The following is a 6,337-nucleotide window of genomic DNA, read 5'->3' as shown; positions in this document are numbered from 1 at the left end:
AAAACCTTCTTCTAAATATATGTGATTAATACTAAAATTCACAACAGCAAGTAGACTCATGTATCTTGCAAATAAAACATACATACCAAATAATTAATACAAAAACTTTCATAGTATATACAATATACTTTTATACGACATGCTAAACGCAATGTATAAATTGAATAAACTTAATATAAATATATATAGACTATGTAAAATATATGTACATAAAATATAAATTATATGTACTGATAATGTGTATAAAGTATAAAGATAAACAAATGTATAGAAAAATTTGTTTACCTTGGTGAATATTTATGTTCTATTTCGTTTATTATAATATTCAGTGAAGAAACATTTTGTATATGTCTTGCAACAATATCAAAAAGAATGGTAACAGAATCACTTTTTGTTACATACTTATATGTCGCAGAACGCAAAGATTCCAAACTATAATTCAATCCAAAGTTGAAACAAGGAAGAAGTTGAAAAAAGTGTTCTAATTTCTCTTGTAACAAGTAATTATTATGTATTTTATGCCACAACATAAAATTAGTTACAATTTTTAACTTCAATCCTTGGCAATATATCCATCTCTGCCAACTTGGCAACAATCTGTAAGTATTTACAAAAATATATAACTTTACTTACATAATTATCACTCGAGCGTTTTACTTTTAGTATGATATTGTAATGATGTATTACCACTAATGTCACAGTTGCAATTACGTTTCTAATCATAGAAGCAAAACGTCTTTTGACGTCACATTCAAACAACTGTATATATAACTGTATGTAATTGTAAAGTACAAATTTTTATATTTTATGAATTATAAATCAACTTTTATTTAAAACCTAAATCACTCTTAGTTTTTAGTGTCCGTACAATATCATATTACTGTATCAAGATTCAGGTAACAGTTCTGTAACATTATCATACAATACATCAAAAACAAAGTCACATTATACAGACGTCACTTCGCTTTTAGAGACATAAAAAAACATACCTGTGTTGTATACGATGTTCAAAATGCCATCTTAATATAGCATTAATATGTTCTTTGCACTTTAAGCCACCAAGAATGCATGTCCATTTTAAAACTTCGTGATATACTTGATTACTGACAGTATTCTCGGAAACATATTTATGTGATATATCTTCCAGAAAACTATTTAATATTTCTAGGACTTTACTCTGTAAAAAAAGTTCAAGGTGTATTAATGTATTTTGATAATTCCGTAACTTGTAAATGTACTCAAAAGATGTTTATTTAAAAATCACTGCATATTATGTATTTTGTAAGTTAATTAATAGTGTTTTTTCTGTTGTCAGATGACGAAAGATAACTGCAGAAAGAAACGTACCGTACACAGTGTATATTATAAAACTATATATCTCAACGAGATTATTTTTTATTTAGTTGGTCTTTTAGATTATTCACTTTTGTTCTTTCTTAGTGCACTGTGGTAATATTTACCTTAATAGTTGCACTTTCTGGATACGGAAAAATCTTAGATATATAATGAAGAACAGTAAGTACAGGATACCAAGTTATGTATGTCTTTCGTATGTAAACTATATTGCTTGCAAGATTGAAAAAAATGTCTAAGTTCTTCCTTTTTGCAGCATATACGTTATACTTTGTATTTTGTATTAAAAAATAAAAAGCATCGTCGAGAATTTGTGCTAAAGTGACGTCAGATAATTTATATGCATCCGAANTCTTAGATTTTTCACTTTTCAAAAAAAGAGCAATATTTTCCCAAGATTTGCGATCATAATTGACGCGATATCCTACAACAATTAAATTATAAATAAATATTTATATAAGATAAACAAATACATCGAAAACGAAAACAATAGAGAAAATTAGGTAAACTAAAAAACTTAGTGAAAACAGTAAATATACTATTTACAGAATACATAGAATATAACAAAGTTTTTTTTATTGTATTACCATTGTGCGCCGTAATTATGATAACATCATTTTCTTTAATATACGGGACAAAGATATTTATTCCGTTTGGTTGTATATATTTATAATGCTTAGTAGTAGACACATTATTTGATATTGTTACATAGGTTACAGGTATCCACCATTTATATGCACACAGATCCTTTTGTTTAACTGCAACACAATCTTGAACTATAATTTTTAGAGATTGTGTATCATTGTCCCGGTTTACTTGTACCAGGGGATACCCAGTTTGTGTTATCCATGTAGTTATCACATCTTTTATATCTTTATTCTTTAATTGGATGTTTTCATTTATGGTCGGCACAAACATTAAATTGCTCCATACATTCTCGAGAATAGACTGGACATTATATGTTTCACTTGATGTACTACTATAAGTGACAACAGATAGCAAAACAAAAAATATATCGGTTTTCCTTGTCTTAAACGTAATAAATATTTGAAGATTTGTATACCTTACGTACAAAATCATTCTTAAACCCACACTTTCTCCCTTTAATCAGTGCTTTATATAAATTTATAATACTTACATGTTATATACTTTTATTGCGTTCTCAAAAATAAAGTTGTATAGTACATCTTGATTACGGAATAAGCTATTAATCATATAGAAAATATTGAATGCTAAAACATAATTCCGAATGTGTGAACGTTATTCAATTATGATCAAAAGACTTTGTAAATAATTGTTGATAAATGCATACAATGAAAACTGGATGACTCTAATTTATAATTTTATGATATATTCGCAAACATTATAATGTATATTTTTATTTTTCGTATATCTATGAGATATATAAACGTAGGTTTTATATTGTTATTCAAATTTTTAAGCACAGAATTAAAAGTTGTAAATACCGTTTTTCCTTACTTTTTTCTCTCCACATTTTACTAAAAGTTACGTTGTAAAAAAGTCGATTTTTTTGTAGTGGTAAATCATATTCAATAAAAGCTTGTGTATATTCAAAATCTTGGCGTCGTGTCTGGACCACAATCGACTTAAGTAAAGTGTCATTGTAAATCTACCAACAGTTTGTATTACACAAATGTTTATTTTTACTTAAAGTACTATAGGTTTATTTGATAGTATTCGACGACGTTCATAGCGAAATATATAGTAAAAACAAGTAATTAGATAACTTTCTAGAGACACGAGTTTTGTTTAACAAGCATATTACTTTTAAAAATTATTTAAAATCATCAAAACTAAACATCAAAACTAAATGCAAAAAATAAAACATAAATATTACTGTAGCGTGTAGAAATAGAAGGGTTATCATTACGTAAAATTTGGACAGACTTAACAATCAAAAAATGTAAACCAATTGAGACAATTGACTTTTATACACAAAAAGTGAAATATAGCGTGAGATCCCAACCGACGCATTACAGCGCTATTGGGGATCACTGGTGATCCTTAGTAAAATAAATGCATAAATCATGATAATCTAGTTTACCTTATAATATTGTAAATAATATTTTACAATCATATGCATTGCATAGCAAAACCTTTATTTTGGCGTCGCGGGCAAGTCATAAAACGTCTGACATTGAACGTGTTAATATAAAATTTATATGATGTATAATATTTTTCGAAAAAATAAAAATAGAAAATTAAAAAAGCTTACCTTTAGATAGTAAACATTACTTTAATATATATAAATTTTACTGCACAATACAGGTTATTTAAAACCGCAACTAACGTACAAATGCAAGTAATACCTGATCAATTAGATAAACTCCGTAAAATGTTGAAAATCCCTCGATAAACCAAGGATCAGATTGCTTAAATCTAACTAACCAATTACTGAACATTTCTTGTATCACACTGCGTACAACCAAACATGTTACTTCTGTTTTTCTTATAATTGAATCTACTTCTCTATTGTAGTAAACGATGTCAGCCTCTCTAAACATTTACATGTTTTTAATGGAATATTGTTATTGTAGACATGTGTAAATTTGTTCACAAACTCATTTTTGGGTATTGAGATATGTATCTTACTTAAATAGAACAAGTCCAGTAGTTACTACAGTTTCATAATAGCTAGAGTTCACTGGAAGTACTACGTACTGCACATATGGTGTTTCTATGATATCTTTCCATTTGTTTCTGATAAAATTCGTAATGTCATTAATTCGAGATCGTGCATATGTAGTGTCATTTATTACTTGTAATCTGCTTTTTACAGAAATTGTCTTTAACAATACAATGACACTTTCATAAGGTAGAATTGCTGTTGCTACCAATTGAGTGGACATTGCAGGTGTAATAGGAAATGAAGTGTAGTATGAAGTATAGAACTTATTTCTTTCAAAAATTCGATCACCAGGCATATGTGAGAGAACTGTTTCATCAATGTAGTCATGGTTAATTCGAATAGTAAAAGTGGCCTTAGTTGCAAAATTTTCCCAACATGGAAATATCCATTCAGCGGGAATACGCGGTAATATCAAATATCTATATAATGTAAAAAAAATGTAAACGTTGTTGTTTTTAGAAATTTGTTAATTCACAACTTTACAACTCCTATTGCAACAAAATAAAAAAAGAAATACTTATTTCATTAGTATTTACTGTACTTACTTTTTTATTTTACTTTTATCAATAAATGGATAAATCGTCATAACTTTATCTAAACTGCATTTATATTGTGCAGATATCCACAGTTCACGTTCTACATTTACTCTTCGTTGTTGTATTCTAAAGTATTCGCTATTATTAATGAAGCTGATTTTCAAGCTTTTGAATTGATCTTCCAAAAAAAATGGCAACACTTTTGTTTCCCAAAATAAAGATGGAAAATTAGAAGAAACATTAGTCATGATTTTAAGTTTTGGTTGTTCGCAGTAACGTCCGAAATAAACTTTTATGTTTTGCAGTGGACACTGAACGTTCAGTTTAACAAGAGAATCAACAATCAGAAAATTTTTTTGTACTTTTGCAGAAATATTTATAATATATTCCATCGGTTCTATGCAGTGCGGAGAAACATTGTCATCAGCAGAAAAAGTAATTCCGTTGACACATAAGAGGCATATAGTTCCGAGAACTGTAAGCATCTGTGTAGTTAGTATCTATAAAATAATTTTGTACAATTATCTTATAAAGTTATTTGAATCAAGAAATACACATGTTATTAAAATCACAACTACAACACAAAAAGTATTATATAAAAAAGAATTACTGGTTGCTGTTTTAAATACATAAATATCAAACATGATTGTATGTAATTGTGTATCTTTCTTTTTGCGTATGTTTTTTAATATCAATTTTTAGAGTTCATAAAATATTACTTAACCATAAAGGAGTGTGTTTATCAAAAGATATTCTACAGCGTCTTTATTTCTACCACACACACGAAATTATTTATTATTGTTGTATGTTTTATCTGACATACATAATTAAAAACAAGAGTATAGATTGTGTTTTCGACAATTTCGATATTCACCTACTAAAATCAATTTCGAGAGAACTGTTTAATTTTTTTGTGCATTTTAAATGAGATAAGTTGAATATTACGACACTAAAGAAAAATTATTACTACATTGTATATACCAATATATACCAATTCTTATATGCTAAAAATTGAACTAAATTACAATTTTTCCTATATGCTAAAGATTTCTATATGCTAAAGAGATTTAAATTTGAAGTTTTTAATTCAAAATTTTTTAATTATATTCTTAGTTTAAATTTACGTTAACTATATAGATAAACTAAAGATTTCGAAGTCTGTAGTCTATCGGTGATGGTCGGTGAAAGAAAGCTTTCATTCGTTTGTTTTCGCATACTCATGTTTGTGTTGTTTGTGTGACTTTTCTTGACATGGCTGTTGACATGTAATCAGTGTCTTTTGAGATTGTAATGTATCTTACATTTCTATAATTGTTATCATATTTTTTGTGATTTCTTCTATCTTTATTTTGTAAAGTTGGCTTTGCTTCATTTTGTTTGGTTTACTATTTTTAATATATTTGTATGCGTATTTTTCTCATGTTTCTTTTAAACGTTTGTAGATTTAGACAAAGTAAACTTATATATTTTTTACTTTGCACATTATAGAATTGGCTGATGATGATTGCAAAAATAAAATTGATCAAAAAGTTCATATCGTTACTTTATAAACACAAATTTTTTTTTTACCTAGAGGAGACCGGGGCACAAAGTAACATCCAAAATAGATTGTAAAAAAAAAAAAAATGTACGCAATATTATATAATATTAGGTACATTATATAATAGTCACATCTTTTAGCTTTAAGAAAAAACAAATATTATTCTTATATATCTTTACACAAAAGAGTATTTTAATGTTAAGTACAATCGCGCAGATTTGTCAACCTGCCCCATACCCAGGGTTAATTGTCACATGT

The 6,337-nt window shown here is 27.3% G+C and overlaps 1 long non-coding RNA gene across 1 annotated transcript; it reads right to left on the bottom strand.

Moving 5' to 3' along the window:
* Window positions 1-1,142, bottom strand: LOC109860206. The gene is made up of 3 exons (XR_002250796.1): window positions 990-1,142; window positions 286-597; window positions 1-64 (listed from the first exon to the last, which is right to left on the bottom strand). It is a non-coding gene; the product is annotated as an uncharacterized LOC109860206 (long non-coding RNA).
* Window positions 1,143-6,337: the final 5,195 nt, after the last annotated feature.

This window comes from Pseudomyrmex gracilis, unplaced genomic scaffold (assembly GCF_002006095.1).
Source record: "Pseudomyrmex gracilis isolate BER0280 unplaced genomic scaffold, ASM200609v1 scaffold_344, whole genome shotgun sequence".
In the NCBI taxonomy this organism is placed as follows: Eukaryota; Metazoa; Arthropoda; class Insecta; order Hymenoptera; family Formicidae; genus Pseudomyrmex; species Pseudomyrmex gracilis.
This window is presented reverse-complemented; position numbering and strand designations above follow the sequence as displayed.